We start from the raw sequence: 16,438 nt of genomic DNA on the forward strand, positions 1-16,438 counted from the left end.
TTTGAAGAACCTCCATAATGTTTTCCATAAGTAGTTGTGCCAATTGAGATTACCACCAATAGTGCAGAGGGTTCTCTTTCTTCCATATACTTGCCTACACTTGTTATCTCTTGTCATTTTGATGATATTCATTCTAGCAGGTGCGAGGTAATATGTCTTTGTGATTGTGATTTGCATTTCCCCTGATATTTAGTGATGTCAAGCGCATTTCTTGTCCCCACTGACCTGTTGAACATTTGTATGTCTGCTTTGAGAACATATCTATTCAGTTCCACTAACATTTTTTGCTATTTTGTTGTATGAGTTTCTATATATCTTGGATATCAGCTCCTTATTCAGATCTATGATTTTCAAATATTTTCTTCAGTTTCATAGATTGTCTTTTTATTTTTTTGTCTGTCTCTTTTGCTATGAAAAAAAGCTTTTAAATTTTTTGTAGTATACAATAAAATATTTATTTATTTATTTATTGCTTTACAATCTTGTGTTCATTTCTGCTGTATCAAAAAGTGAATCAGCAATATGTATACATACATCCCCTCCACCTTGAGGCTCCATCTTGAGCCTCCCTCCCACACCTGCACACCACCATCTAGGTTATTACAGAGCACTGCGCTGGGCTCCCTGTGCTATACAACCGCTTCCCACTAGCTATCTACTTTACACAGGGTAGCATGCATTTGTCAAAGCTACTCCTCCAGTTCACCCCACCATTCTTTCCCCCTCCACCATGTCCACAAATCTATTCTCTATATCTGAATCTCTATTCCTGTCCTTCAAATAGGCTCATCAGTACCATTTTTCCAGATTCCATATATATGCATTTTGTGTGTGCATGCTAAGTCACTTCAGTTGTTTCTGACTCTGTGTGACCCTATGAACAGTAGCCCACCAGGCTCCTCTGTCCATGGGATTCTCCAAGCAAGAATACTGGAGTGGGTTGCCATGCCCTCCTCCAGGGTGTCTTCCCGATCGAACCCATGTCTCTTATGTCTCCTGCATTGGTAGGCAGGTTCTTTACCACTAGCACCACCTAGGGAGCACATATATGCATTAATACATGATAGTTGTTTCCTCTTTCTGACTTACTTTACTAGTATGAAAGAATCTAGGTTCAGTCACATTACTACAAATAACCCAATTTCATTACTTTTTATGACTAACATTCTACTGTATATATGTACTCCATCTTTGTCCATTCATCTGTTGTCAGACATTTAGGTTGCTTCCATGTCCTCGATGATATTGCAAATAGGGCTGCAATGAAAATTGGGTGCATGTGTCTTTTTGAATTACAGTTTTCTCGGGACATATGCCCAGTAGTGGGATTGCTGCATCATATGGTAGTTCTATTTTTGGTTTTATTAAGGACCTTCCATACTAATATCCATAGTGGCTGTATCAATTTACATTCCCACAGGTGGTGAAAAAGATTCCTTTTTCTCCACAACTTTTCCAGCATCTGTTTTCTGTAGCTGCTTTGATGATGGCCATTACGTGTGGGGTGAGGTGATACCTCATTGCATCTTTGACCGGCACTTCTCTTTTCATGTGTCTCTTTGCTGTCTGTATCTTCTTTGGAGAAATGTCTATCTAGGTCTTCCATCCATTATTTTATTGAGTTGTGTGTCTTTCTGACATTGATCTCTATGAGCTGCTTCCATATTTTGAAGATTAATCCCTTGTCAGCTGCTTTCTTTGCAAACATTTTCTCCCATTCTGAAGGTTGTCTTGTACTCTCATTTATGTTTCTTTGGCTGTGCAAAGGTTATTAAGTTTAATTAGGTCTCATTTGTTTATTTCTGTTTGTTTGTTTTTATTACTCCCAGGAGGTGGGTCAAAAAAGATCTTGCAGTGATTTGTGTCAAAGTGTATTCTTCCTATATTTTCCTCTAAGAGTTTCATAGTGTCTGATTTTACATTTAGGTCATTAATTCATTTTGAGTATCTTTGTACATAGTGTTAAGGCGTTTCCTAATTTCATTCTTTTGCATGCAGCTTTTGAATTTTCTCAGCATCACTTATTGATAAGATTGTCTTTTCTCTATCCTTGCCTCCTTTGTCATAGGTTAGGGGACCATAGGTGTGTGGGTGTATCTCTGGGCTTTCTATCTTGTTCCATTGATCTGTATTTCTGTTTTTGTGCTAGAACCATAGTGCTTTGATATCTGTAGATTTGTAATATAATCTGAAGTCAGGGAGCCTGATTTCTCCAGCTCCATTCTTCTTTCTCATGAAAGCTTTGGCTATTTGGAGTATTTTATGTTTCCATACAAATTGTAAACATTTTTTTCTATAATTCTATGAAAAATGCCATAATCAATTTGATAGGGATTACATTGACTCTGTAGATTGCTTTGGGTAATATAGTCATTTTCACAATATTGATTCTTTCAGTCCAAGAACATGGTATATATCTCTGTTTGTGTCATTTTTAATTTCTTTCATCAGTATCTTATAGCTTTCTGAGTACAGTTCTTTTATCTCCTTAGGTAAGCTTATTACTATTTTTATTATTTTTGCAGCAATGATAAATGATATCATTTCATTGAAAAAGGAGAGATTATAACTGACACCACATAAATACAAATGATCATAAGACATTACTATAAGTGACTATATGCTAATCAGTGGACAACCTGGTGAAATGGGCAAATTCTTAGAAAGTTACAACTTTCTATAACTGAACCAAGAAGAATTAGAAAATGTAAACTGATCAGTCACAAGTAATGAAATTGAAACTGCAATTAAAAATCTTCCAACAAACAAGTTCAGGACCAAATGGCTTCATGTGTGAATCCAATCAAGCATTTAGAGAAGAACTAGAGTGTTAGTTCTTCTCTAACACTCATCCACTCATCCTTCTCAAAGTCTTCCAAGAAATTTCAAAGGAAAGAACACTCTCAATCTCATCCTGTGAGGCCACCATCACCTTTTTATCAAAACTATGATATCTCACACACAAAAGGAAAATTATGGACCATTATCACTGAAGAATAGCAATGCAGAAATCCTCAACAAAACAAACAGAATCCAACAGCACATAAAAATGATCATACACCATGATCGAGTGGGATTTATTCCAAGAGTGAGAGGATTCTTCAATATATACAAAGCAATCAATGTGATATACCATATTAACAAATTGAAGAATAAAAACCATATGATCATCTCAATAGATGCAGAAAAAGTTTTTGACAAAATTTAACACCCATTTATGATAAAAAACTCTCCAGAAAGTGGGCACAGAGGGAACCTACCTCAAAATAGTAAAGGACATATATGATAAACCCACTGCAAACATCAGTCTCAATGGAAAGATCCTAAGAATGAAAACCTGAAAGATTCTAAGATCCTGAAAGTGTCTAAGAACAATAGCAAGGATGTCTACACTCACCACTATTATTCAATACTTTTAGAAGTACTAGCCATGACAATTTAAAAAGTAAATCAAAGGAATCCAAACTGGAAAAGAAGAAGTAAAACTGTCGCTATTTGCAGATGGCATGAAACTACACATAGAAAATCCTAACAATGCCACCAGATAACTACTAGAACTAATCAATGAATTCATTAAAGTTTTAAAATTAATTCAAGCAAATCTTGCATTTCTATACACTAATAATGAAAGATCAGAAAGAGGGGCCATTTTTAAATGAGTGATATGGATCCTTGAATATACAGCTTTCAGCTTGCCTGCACATGGATTACTTAAAGTAACTGTTTCCATCTTTGCTGTGAAGTATCTTTTGCTTGATATCCTTGCCAGTAAACAAAGTCTCTAAGTTGCAGTCCATGATCTTTAAGGGTTTCATCTCCTGGAAACTTGCTGTAAAAGGAGTTAGTTACTTTTTTCTTTATTTTTAAATTTTTAAAAAAGACCCTGATAATAATCTATTTCTTTTGAATCATTATGGATGAAAGTTTCCAAAAATATTGTTTCCCCCTTAAAACCACTTTCTCAGGTTCCCAATGAGCTAAAGAGTATATGCGTTAGAAGAAGAGTTATTGTGATCTAACAGACAATATAGGCACTTCTCTTTTCTTTTTCAATCAGCTCTAAGTCATATTTGTGTGGTGAGGTCAAAATTCCTTTTTTTATTACCATATTTTTTTCTCTTTTTGGTGTGATTTCTTGAGCATGTACAAGGAAATATTTTCCTGGGCCAGCAGGGTTAATAGGGAACATTGGACATTCTTGAGGCTGGGTAGGACGAGAATCTAAAGCTGCTTGTTTGCAACATAACCAAACTGATTTCCTGTAGTGTTTATAGTGTCAGGATTGGAATGCCTTGGTGTTTCAATAATTGCTAACTGTTTTGACAGTTGTATAACAATTAACAACTCTGCAATCTGTTTTCCATTGGGTTAAAATCTTCACTGTTTTTTGCAACATTTCGAAGTTGTGTGCCACTCAAGAAATATGTTACCTCCTCTTTTGCTAGTTGACAAGATTGTGTTGAGGCAATTAATTTGGCTTGTTGTGCAGACTTTGTTTCTGATAAACAAAAGATTTCAATAATGTTCGCTGTATGAATCATTGCATAGCCAGTTTGATAATGTTCCCATCCCTCATGTAGGACCCATCTGTAAATTAAAATAGATGAAGCATTATCAACAAGAACTTCTTGTAAATCATTCATGAGAACAAGATGATAACTGTTAAAATGCATTCATGGTTGTTTGCTTCCTGTCACTGGAAGCAAAGTTGCAGGGTTAAGTTTATTACATTGAATCAATGTCATGTTAAGTGCAGAAAGCAACAACATTCATAGAATTTAGCCAGCTTGCAGAATAGTTCTGAGTTTGGTGAGGGTTTTGATGAGACTAAAGTGAGTTTGGGGCATAAGTAGTTAAATAACACTGCATTATTACTATTCCTTTAGTAGACTCACAAAAGAGATCCACTGCTGAAATATCCCACATACAAAATGGAAGTCCTTTTGCTACTGCAACTAGGTTTGCAGCATAAAAGCAAGTCATTTACAGGCATTTTTTATAAAAAAAAGACAATATCTGTAAAATAAAAAAGCAAAAGACAAACTCATGAGAAAAGACCTGATGACAATGCAGCTGTCAAGTAAATTTTGTTATTTCTGTGACATGCAAAATTTTAAGATAACTAGAATTACAACTGAAAACCGACCAGACTATTTCAAACTTTAAGAACTTGATATAATGTCTAGACTATTATATTAATAATATTTATCCATACAGTATAAACTAAGAAGGTTTGTCATTACTCATTTCACAGTATTTCTCATGTAATTTAAAAGATCAAATATGCCCAAGTAATGTAATATCTCTCTTTGAGATGTTCAGGGTCCTTCTGAATCATCCCGAAGTTAGTTTTCAAAATAATTAGGAATTTGATTTGAGAAATATTTTGTTAAAGGTTTGGAAAGGTTTCAAACATTTACCTAAGGAGGATCATATGTCATGTGAAACAATACCTATTTACTTAGACACAGTGATGATAAAAGATTTCAAAGGCAAATGCAGAAATTGACAAGACATTAATTAAGTGGGAATGAAACTACATGATTTACTATAAAAAAAATCAATATTTCAAGAAAACTTTGTCCTTTAACAGAGGAGAAAAAAACACAAATTCAAGTTTTATACTGTTTCACATTTAACATTAAAATTCAATCTAATTTTGGTCATTCCTGACCATGAATAGAACTGTTTTCTTAGAGTTCCTTTAAAAAAAAATAATTTCTAGAAACATATGGCTTTTTACCACATAATCTTGAAATAAATCATGAGTTAAGTTCAGTTCAATCACTCAGTTGTGTTTGACTCTTTTCGACCCCATCAACTGCAGCACGCCAGGCCTCCCTGTCCATCACCAACTCCCAGAGGTTACTCAAGCTCAAGTCCATTCAGGCGGTGATGCCATCCAACCACCTCATCCTCTGTTGTCCCCTTCTCATCTTGCCTTCAATCTTTCCCAGCATCAAGGTCTTTTCAAATGAGCCAGCTCTTCACATCACGTGGCTAAAGTATTAGAGTTTCAGCTTCAACATCAGTCCTTCCAATGAATATTCAGGACTGATTTCCTTTAGGATGGACTGGTTGGATCTCCTTGCAGTCCAAGGGACTCTCAAGAGTCTTCTCCAACACCACAGTTCAAAAGCATCAATTCTTTGGCGCTCAGCTTTCTTTATAGTCCAACTCTCACATCCATATATGACTACTGGAAAACCATAGCCTTGACTAGATGGATCTTTGTTGACAAAGTAATGTCTGCTTTTTAATATGCTGTCTAGGTTGGTCATAACTTTTCTTCCAAGGAGTAAGCACCTTTTAATTTCATGGCTGCAGTCACCATCTGCAGTGATTTTGGAGCCCCAAAAAATAAAGTCTGACACTGTTTCTCCATCAATTTCTCCAACAGTAAATCATAAAATACATTTATTAATATTCTCAAACAGATTTAGTCTCTGCAATGAGGCCAAAGGGCTTCTGTGGTAGCTCAGCTGGTAAATAGTCTGCCTGCAATGCGGGAGACCTGGGTTCTCTCCCTGGGTTGGGAAGAGGCCCTGGAGAAGGGCGTAGCAACCCACTCCAGTAATCTTGTCTGGAGAATCCCCATGGACAGAAGAGGCCGTGTGGGCTACAGTCCATGGTGTCACAAAGAGCTAGACGATTGAGCGACTGAGCACAGCAAAGCACAGCACAATGAGGTCAAAATTAGGCAAACGGACATTCCTTCACCAATTAATGCTTCACTATTTTATTTAGTAAAGTAATGATCAAAATTCTCCAAGCTAGGCTTCAGCAATATATGAACCATGAACTTTCAGATATTCAAGCTGATTTTGGAAAAGACAGAAGAACCATAAATTGCCAACATCTGCTGAAACATCAAAAAAGCAAGCGAGTTCCAGAAAAAACATCTATTTCTGCTTTATTGGCTATGCCAAAGCCTTTGACTGTGTGGATCACAATAAACTGTGGAAAATTCTGAAAGAGATGAGAATACCAGACCACCTGACCTGCCTCTTGAGAAACCTGTATGCAGGTCAGGAAGCAACATTTAGAACTGGACATGGAACAACAGACTGGTTCAAAATAGGAAAAGGAGTACATCAAAGTTGTACATTGTCACTCTGCTTATTTAACTTATATGCAGAGTACATCATGAGAAATGCTGGGCTGGATGAAGCACAAGCTAGAATCAAGATTGCCAAGAGAAATATCAAGATGCATCAATATGCATCTCAGTTATGCAGATGATACCATGCTCCTGGCAGAAAGTGAAGAAGAACTAAAGAGCCTCTTGATGAAGGTGAAAGAGGATAGTGAAAAAGTTGGCTTAAAGCTCAACATTCAGAAAACTAAGATCATGGCATCCAGTCCCATCACTTCATGGCAAATAGATGGGGAAACAGTGGAAACAGTGGCTGACTTTTTTTTGGGGGGGGGGGGGCTCCAAAATCACTGCAGATGGTGATTGCAGCCATGAAATTAAAAGACACTTACTCCTTGGAAGGAAAGTTATGACCAACCTAGACAGCATATTAAACAGAAGAGGTACTACTTTGTCAACAAAGGTCCGTTTAGCAAGGCTATGGTTTTTCCAGTAGTCATGTATGGATGTGAGATTCGACTATTAAGAAAGCTGAGCACCGAAGAATTGATGTTTTTGAACTGTTGAACTGTGGTGTTGGAGAAGACTCTTGAGAGTCCCTTGGACTGCAAGGAGATCCAACCAGTCCATCCTAGGGGAGATCAGTCCTGAATATTCATTGGAAGGACTGATGCTGAAGCTGAAACTCCAATACTTTGGCCACCTGATGCAAAGAGCTGACTCATTTGAAAAGACCCTGATGCTGGGAAAGATTGAGGGCAGGAGGAGAAGGGAACAACAGAGGATGAGATGGTTGAATGGCATCACCGAATGCATTGATATGAGCTTGAGTAAACTCCGAGAGATGGTGATGGACAGGGAGACCTGGCGTGCTGCACTTCATGGGGTTTCAAAGAGTTGGACATGACTGAGCAACTGAACCGAACTGAAGTGAATTTTATCTTGTTAATAATGATCTAGACATTCAATGAATTTCATCATTAATTTAATAGGGTAGAACTCTAAAGTATCAAGCTACTGAAAATCTGAAGAAACTGCTTTTAAGTAAACATATCATAAAACCAATGCAATGGACATATCATCCACAAATGCAACAGACATGAACCTGGGCAATCTTTGAGAGATCTGGGGGAACAGGGACACCTGGCTTGCTGCAGTCCATGGGGTCCTGAAAAATGAAACATGACTGAGGAACTAAAAAGCAAATATTATAAAACTTAATGTTAAAGAGTTCATCCAAAACCTTTTATCCCATTTATCTCAATTTCATTATTTATGAAAATATCATCACACCAAGTTAATTTTATTGTTGACAAATTTTATAAGAATAACATGAGTGTATTGATTTTTCAGTAGACTTAGGTACAACAGAAGTGTTATAATTAATTTTTATGCCTTTAAAGGCATGTCTCTATTAATTAAACCATTGCTTAAACTTGTTTTTGTTCCCCAGATAACTCCTAGATTGTGTAATCCTTTTTAAACTAAAGTTACACTTAAATATATAATTTATTTAGAAGCACTTTCCTTTATGTCAGTGAACTAGAACTCTTTCACAAATTAACTTTGATAATGTCATCTGGACATACAGACACATCATAATTACAAGGTACACAGAGCTATACATATATCCAGATAGACATAGATCTTACAGTTTTCCTGCTTGAATTAAAAAAGTTATCCCCCAGGGTTTGCTTGTTGTCATTTTTTTCTTTTAATTTTAGGGTCTACTAATTGAGCAAAGACTATAGGCTCAAAAGATGTGAGCTTGGTTTACACTTCAAAAATATAATAAGAATTATAACACCAAGCTTTCTTTTAGAAATACCTATGTCTTCTTGGGATCAGAACTTTGCAAAGATGTTTAATCAATCTGGCTTTCTCTACAGCTTTGAAATATGAAAAAGAGCTCCATCCTGGCCATTTATGAGTTAAGTACTTGAAAGCACTGGCTTTATTCTAATTGTATCCAAGGGCTATAGTGTTTAGTTGCTCAGCTGTGTGTGACTTTTTGTAACCCCATGGACTGTAGTCTACCAGGCTCCTCTGGCCATGAAATTTTCCAGGCAAGAATCCTGGAGCAGGTAGCCATTCCCTTCTCCAAGGGAATCTTCCCAATTCGGGGATCGAACCTGGGTCTTCTGCATTGCATGTGGATTCTTTACCATCTGAGACACCAGGGAAGCCCAACCAGAATTTCCCTGAGTGGCTGTCTCTCAGGGAGCTGTTTGGCCTTTGAGACACAGTTTCCCATTATTTATTTGGTAGCCTAATTCAGTTATAATATGAACAACTTACTGAGAGGGCAGTGTGATCATTGAATGTGCTTCTTTCTTTCTCAGATTCTTTTCCATTACAGCTTATTACAAGATATTGAATATAGTTCCCTGTTCCCTGTGCTAGACAGTAGGCTCTTGTTGTTTGTATATTTTATACATAGTAGTGTGTATCTGTTAATTCCAAACTCTTAATTTTTCCTCCCCATCCCCTCACTTTTCCCTTTGATAATTATGTTTTCTGCATTTTTTTTCTTCTGTGAAAGAGTTCATTTGTATCATATTTTCAGATTCCACATACAAGTGACATTACACAATATTTGTCTTTGTCTTATTTAATTAGTATGATAATCTCTAGGTTCATTTGTGTTGCTGTAAATGGCATTATTTCATTATTTTTTATTGCTGAGTGATATTCCACTATATATATACCACATCTTTATCCATTCATCTGTTGATGGACATTTAAGTTGCTTCCATGTGTTGGCTATTGTAAATACTGCTCCTGTGAACATTGGGGTATATGTATATTTTTGATTTAGACCTTTCATCTTCTTTCAGTACCTCATTTATAACAATGAAGTCTGGATATCAAGAGAGGAGTGCTGAGAACTAGGTAGGGCACAAAGGACCATGCTAGTATCAGGCACTAGTTCAAGGGAGGCTCCAAGCCTCCTCTGTTGGATGTCTTTGATATGTTGTCAGTTACATCAAGAAAATATCAACAAATACAAAATAACAATAAAGAATTATTTTAAAGGGAATTTTATTCAAACTGAATTAAAAATTATAAACTGGGATACAAGAAAACCCTGAGAACTATTTTACCTGTTAGAAGCTGAAGGCAAAAGACATGGACATTTTCAGGATATAGGATTATACATCAAAATGACATATTGATATCAATATTTTCATTATGAGGTTTTCTTCATTATATAGAGAAATAGATAGCTAGAGATACATCTGATGATTATATACTACTCCTGTACTAGTTTGGCCTATGTCAGGCTGAGGCAGAATAGAACCTTTCAAAATTAAATAGGACATGGTGGTAACAACACAGAGGAAAGAGGATATAGGAAAGGCATAACCAGTTCAGTTCAGCTGCTCACTCATGTCCAACTCTTTGTGAACCCCATGGACTACAGCGTGCCAGGGTTCCCTGCCCATCACCAACTCCCATAGCTTTCTCAAACTCATGTTCATCGAGTCATTGATGCCACCCAACCATCTGGTCCACTATCGTCCCCTTCTCCTCCTGCCTTCAATCTTTCCCAGCATTAGGGCTTTTTCAATGAGCCAGTTGTTCACATCAGGTGGCCAAAGTATTGGAGTTTCAGCCTTAGCATCAGTTCTTCCAATGAATATTCAGGACTGATTCCCTTTAGGAATGACTAGTTTGATCTCTTTGTTGTCCAAGGAATTGTTGAGAGTCTTCTCCATCACCACAATTCAAAAACATCAATTCATCAGTGCTCAGCTTTCTTTATAGTCCAACTCTCATATCCATACATGACTACTGGAAAAACCATAGCTTTGACAATTTGCAAATTTGTTGTCAAAGTCCTGTCTTTTTAATATGCTGTCTAGGTTTTCTTCCAAAGAGCAAGTGTCTTTTAATTTAATGGCTACAGGCCGTCTTCATCAATTTTGGAGCCCAAGAAAATAAAGTCTGATGCTGCTTCCACTGTTTCCCCATCTATCTGCCAAGAAGTGATGGGACCGGATGCCATATTCTTAGTTTTTGAATGATGAGCTTTAAGCCAGCTTTTTCACTCTCCTCCATCACTTTCATTAAGAGGCTCTTTAGTTCCTCTTCACTTTCTGCCATAAAGGTGATGTCATCAGCATATCTGAGGTTATTATTTCTCCCGGCAATCTTGATTCCAGCTTGTGATTCATCCAACCCGACATTTCACATGATGTACTCTGCATATAAGTTAAATAAGCAGGATGACAGTATACAGCCTTGACGTACTCCTTTCCCAATTTGGAACCAGTCTGTTGTTCCATGTCCAGTTCTAACTGTTGCTTCTTGACCTGCATACAGATTTCTCAGGAGGCAGGTAAAGTGGTCTGGTATTCTTATCTCTTTTAGTATTTTCCACAGCTTGTTGTTAACTAAACAGTCAAAGGCTTAGGCATAGTCAATAAAGCAGAAGTAGATGTTTTTCTGGAACTCTCTGGTTTTTTCAATGATCCAGCAGATGTTGGCAATTTGATCTCTGGTTTCTCTGCCTTTTCTAAATCCAGCTTGAACATCTGGAAGTTCTCAGTTCACATACTGTTGAAACCTGGCTTGGAGAATTTTGAGCATTACTTTACTAGCATGTGAGATGAGTGCAATTGTGTGGTAAGTTTGAGCATTCTTTGGCATTGCCTTTCTTTGGGATTGAAATGAAAACACATGTTCCAGTCCCGTGGCCACTGAAAACTTTACCAAATTTGCTGGCATGTTGAGTGGAACACTTTCACAGCATCATCTTTTAAGATTTGAAATGGATCTACTGGAATTCCATCACCTCTGCTAGCTTTGTTCATAGTGATGCTTCCTAAGGCCCACTTGACTTGCATTCCAGCATGTCTGGCTCTAGGTGAGTGATCACACCATCATGGTTATCTGGGTCATGAAGATCTTTTTGTACAAGATCTGGAGCTGACTGTGGCTCAGATCATGAACTCCTTATTGCCAAATTCAGACTTAAACTGAAGAGAGTAGGGATAACCACTAGACCATTCAGGTATGACCTAAATCAAATCCCTTATGAATATACAGTGGAAGTGAGAAATAGATTTAAGGGACTAGATCTGATAGACAGAGAGCCTGATGAACTATGGACAGAGGTTCGTGACATTGTACAGGAGACAGGGATCAAGACCATCCCCATGGAAAAAGAAATGCAAAAAAGCAAAATGGTTGTCTGAGGAGGCCTTACAAATAGCTGTGAAAAGAAGAGAAGCAAAAAGCAAAGGAGAAAAGGAAAGATATTCCCATTTGAATGCAGAGTTCCAAAGAATAGAAAGGAGAGATAAAAAAGCCTTCCTCAACAATCAATGCAAAGAAATAAAGGAAAACAACAGAATGGGAAAGACTAGAGATCTCTTCAAGAAAATTAGAGATACCAAGGGAACATTTCATGCAAACATGGACTCAATAAAGGACAGAAGTGGTATGGACCTAAGAGAAGCAGAGGATATTAAGAACAGGTGGCAAGAATACACAGGAAACTGTACAAAAAAGGTCTTCATGACCCAGATAATCACGATGGTATGATCACTCACCTAGAGCCAGACATCCTGGAATGTGAAGTCAAGTGGGCCTTAGAAAGCATCACTATGAACAAAGTCAGTGGATGTAATGGAATTCCAGTTGAGCTATTTCAAATCCTGAAAGATGATGCTGTGAAAGTGCTGCACTCAATATGCCAGCATATTTGGAAAACTCAGGAGTGGCCACAGGACTGGAAAAGGTCCATTTTCATTCCAATCTCAAAGAAAGGCAATCCCAAAGAATGCTCAAACTACTGCACAATTGCACTCATCTCACACGCTAGTAAAGTAATGCTCAAAATTCTCCAAGCCAGGCTTCAGCAATACATGAACCGAGAACTTCCAGATGTTCAAGCTGGATTTAGAAAAGGCAGAGGAACCAGAGATCAAATTGCCAATATCCACTGGATCATCAAAAAAGCAAGAGAGTTCCAGAAAAATATCTATTTCTGCTTTATTGACTACGCCAAAGACTTCGACTGTGTGGATCACAATAAATTGTGGAAAATTCTGAAAGAGATGGGAATATCAGACCACCTGACCTGCCTCTTGAGAAACCTGTATGCAGGTCAGGAAGCAACAGTTAGAACCTGGACATGGAACAACAGACTGGTTCCAAATAGGAAAAGGAGTATGTCAAGGCTGTATATTGTCACCCTGCTTGTTTAACTTATATGCAGAGTACATCATGAGAAATGCTGGGTTGGAAGAAGCACAAACTGGAGTTAAGATTTTGGGGGAAATATCAATAACCTCAGATATGCAGATGACACCACCCTTATGGCAGAAAGTGAAGATGAACTAAAAAGCCTCTTGATGAAAGTGAAACAGGAGAGTGAAAAAGTTGGCTTAAAGCTCAACATTCAGAAAACTAAGATCATGGCATCTAGTCCCATCACCTCATGGGAAATAGATGGGGAGACAGTGGAAACAGCATCAGACTTTATTTTTGGGGGGCTCCAAAATCACTGTGGATGGTGACTGCAACCATGAAATTAAAAGACGCTTACTCCTTGGAAGGAAAGTTATGACCAACCTAGATAGCATATTAAAAAGCAGAGACATTACTTTGCCAACAAAGGTCCATCTGGTCAAGGCTATGGTTTTTCCAGTAGTCGTGTATGGATGTGAGAGTTGGACTGTGAAGAAAGCTGAGCACCGAAAAATTGATGCTTTTGAACTGTGGTGTTGAAGAAGACTCTTGAGAGTCCCTTGGACTGCAAGGAGATCCAACCAGTCCATCCTGAAGGAGATAAGTCCTGGGTGTTCATTGGAAGGACTGATGCTGAAGCTGAAGCTCCAATACTTTGGCCACCTGATGCAAAGAGTTGACTCATTGGAAAAGACCCTGATGCTGGGAGGGATTGGGGGCAGGAGGAGAAGGGGACAACAGAGGATGAGATGGCTGGATGGCATCACTGACTTGATGGGCATGAGTTTGAGTAAACTCCAGGAGTTTGTGATGGACAGGGAGGCCTGGCGTGCTGTGATTCATGGGGTCACAAAGAGTCGGACACGACTGAACGACTGAACTGAACTGAAATCTGTGTATTCTTGCCACCTCTTCTTAATATCTTCTGCTTCTGTCAGGTCCATACCATTTCTGCCCTTTACTGTGCCTGTCTTTGCATAAAATGCTTCCTTGGTGTCTCCAATTTTCTTGAAGACATCTCTAGTCTTTCCCATTTTATTGTTTTCCTCTCTTTCTTTGTGTTGATCACTGAGAAAGGCTTTCTTATTTCTCTTTGTTATTCTTTGGAACTCTGCATTCAAATGGATATATCTTTCCTTTTCTCCTTTGCCTTTCACTTCTCTTCTTTCCTCAACTATTTGTAAAGCCTCCTCAGACACCATTTTGCTTTTTAGCATTTCTCTTTCTTGTGGATGGTCTTGATCACCACCTCCTGTACAATATCATGAATCTCCATCCATAATTCTTCAGGCATCTGTCTATCAGATCTAATCCCTTGAAGCTTTTGTCACTTCCACTGTATAATCATAAGGGATTTGATTTAGGTCATAACTAAATGGTCTAAAGGGTTTCCCTACTTTCTTTAATTTAAGTCTGAATTTTGCAATGAGTTGATGATCTGAGCCAACTCTATTATTCAGGAAGTATATTCAGGAAAATCATATAGAAGTGGAAAAAAAATAAGATGCAGCATATTTGTGAAAAACAATGAAAGCAGAATAAAACTAAGGCCTTATAGTAGGATAAAAGGGAATTTAAAACTCAAAAACATGAGGAAATAAAAGCAGCTGGAGCCTTTTAGTGATCATAAGTGTCTATATAGCAATGGAAACACATTTTGAAATGAGATAATAAGACAAATATGTGAGATTTAAATATTTGTATAAGTTATAATGAAGTATATTCAGAATACAGGAACTGTTAAGGAAAACTTTAGTAAATTCTGACAAGCTTGTGAGTTTTTATATGTATTCATTTTATTTGAATAAAGATAAAATTTAATTTTATATTTTGCATTTTAAACATTAAATAGTAATGTAATGGTAATTCCTTAGGAGGAATTTTGATTAGAAAACATAATGCAATATTTGAATTATTATTAATAATTTAACTAATAACATTATCAAATATATGAACTTTTACTGTGTCCATTTTCACCATTCATATTCCACCAGTGTAATCAGTATATTTTCCTTCTTTCACATAGCTCAAGTTGGAAGCAAAGATGAATTTTCTTTTAGAATCTAGTGCTGCTCAAAAGGGATTTACTGGTGGTTCAGTGGTAAAGAATCTTCCTGCCAGTGCAGGAGATGCAGGAGATGAAGGTTCGATCCCTGGGTGGGAAGATCCCCTGGAGGAGCAAATGGCAACCCACTCCAGTATTCTTGCCGGGAAAATCCCATGACAGAGGAGCCTGGCAGGTTACAGTCAGTGGGGTTGCAAAGAGTTGGACACAACTGAGCATGCACCCACACACACAAGTTGCTCAAAAAGGATTTGTTTCATATGAAATTATCTTCTCCTTAGGGTGCAAACAAAGATTGCTTTCTTCTTTTTTATCTTTTTAATTTAAGTTTTTCTAGGAAATATTTACATGAGCTGAAGAGATATAAATCCAAAGGCGTGGGAAACTAATACTATTTTATCAGAAAAAAATTATTATTTGCCTAAGATATAAAGTAATAAAACCTAATTCAGGTAAAGTTGATTTTACTCTGACATCTGCTAAATCATCTGTGGATGAAGGAATTTGGAGTATCAGAATCATTTTCACTGATACTCAGGTAAACTGATTTTAAGCAAGTTTTGTTCTTTTTGGTTAATGCATTGTTTTAATCATGTTTTTAAAAGTTTGCTGCATTTTCTGATGGTCTTCTTGGACAGCCTGAGAAGGCTAGATAACCCCCCCATGGCCCTTTGTTGTGTGACAAGCTCCATCTTCTTGGTAATTGTAAGCAAGAAACTGTTCTTTCAAAGGCATTTTCCTCCACATCTGTCACCTTACCATACATGGTTAAAACAAGTCCCTAACACATTTTAATACATGCATCAATTCATTGTTCTCTAGAAATGGTATCTGTTTGGTATAAGAAGATCAGAAGTTGTTAATTAGACTCTTTTGACTGCTATCCTTCACAATTGCCCTGGCACTGGAACACCTTAGCTGTGTATTTATAATGAAAATAGCAAGTCATGAATTAAAAAATGAGAAATTTAGCACTAGCATTTGGAAACATATCTTTGAAAATGCCACATATGATAGTATCAGTTCTTTCATTTGGGGATCATACATTTGTTTAATATTACTTCTTGCTAGTTGAAATT

This window comes from Odocoileus virginianus, unplaced genomic scaffold, assembly GCF_023699985.2.
Source record: "Odocoileus virginianus isolate 20LAN1187 ecotype Illinois unplaced genomic scaffold, Ovbor_1.2 Unplaced_Contig_7, whole genome shotgun sequence".
Lineage (NCBI taxonomy): Eukaryota > Metazoa > Chordata > Mammalia > Artiodactyla > Cervidae > Odocoileus > Odocoileus virginianus.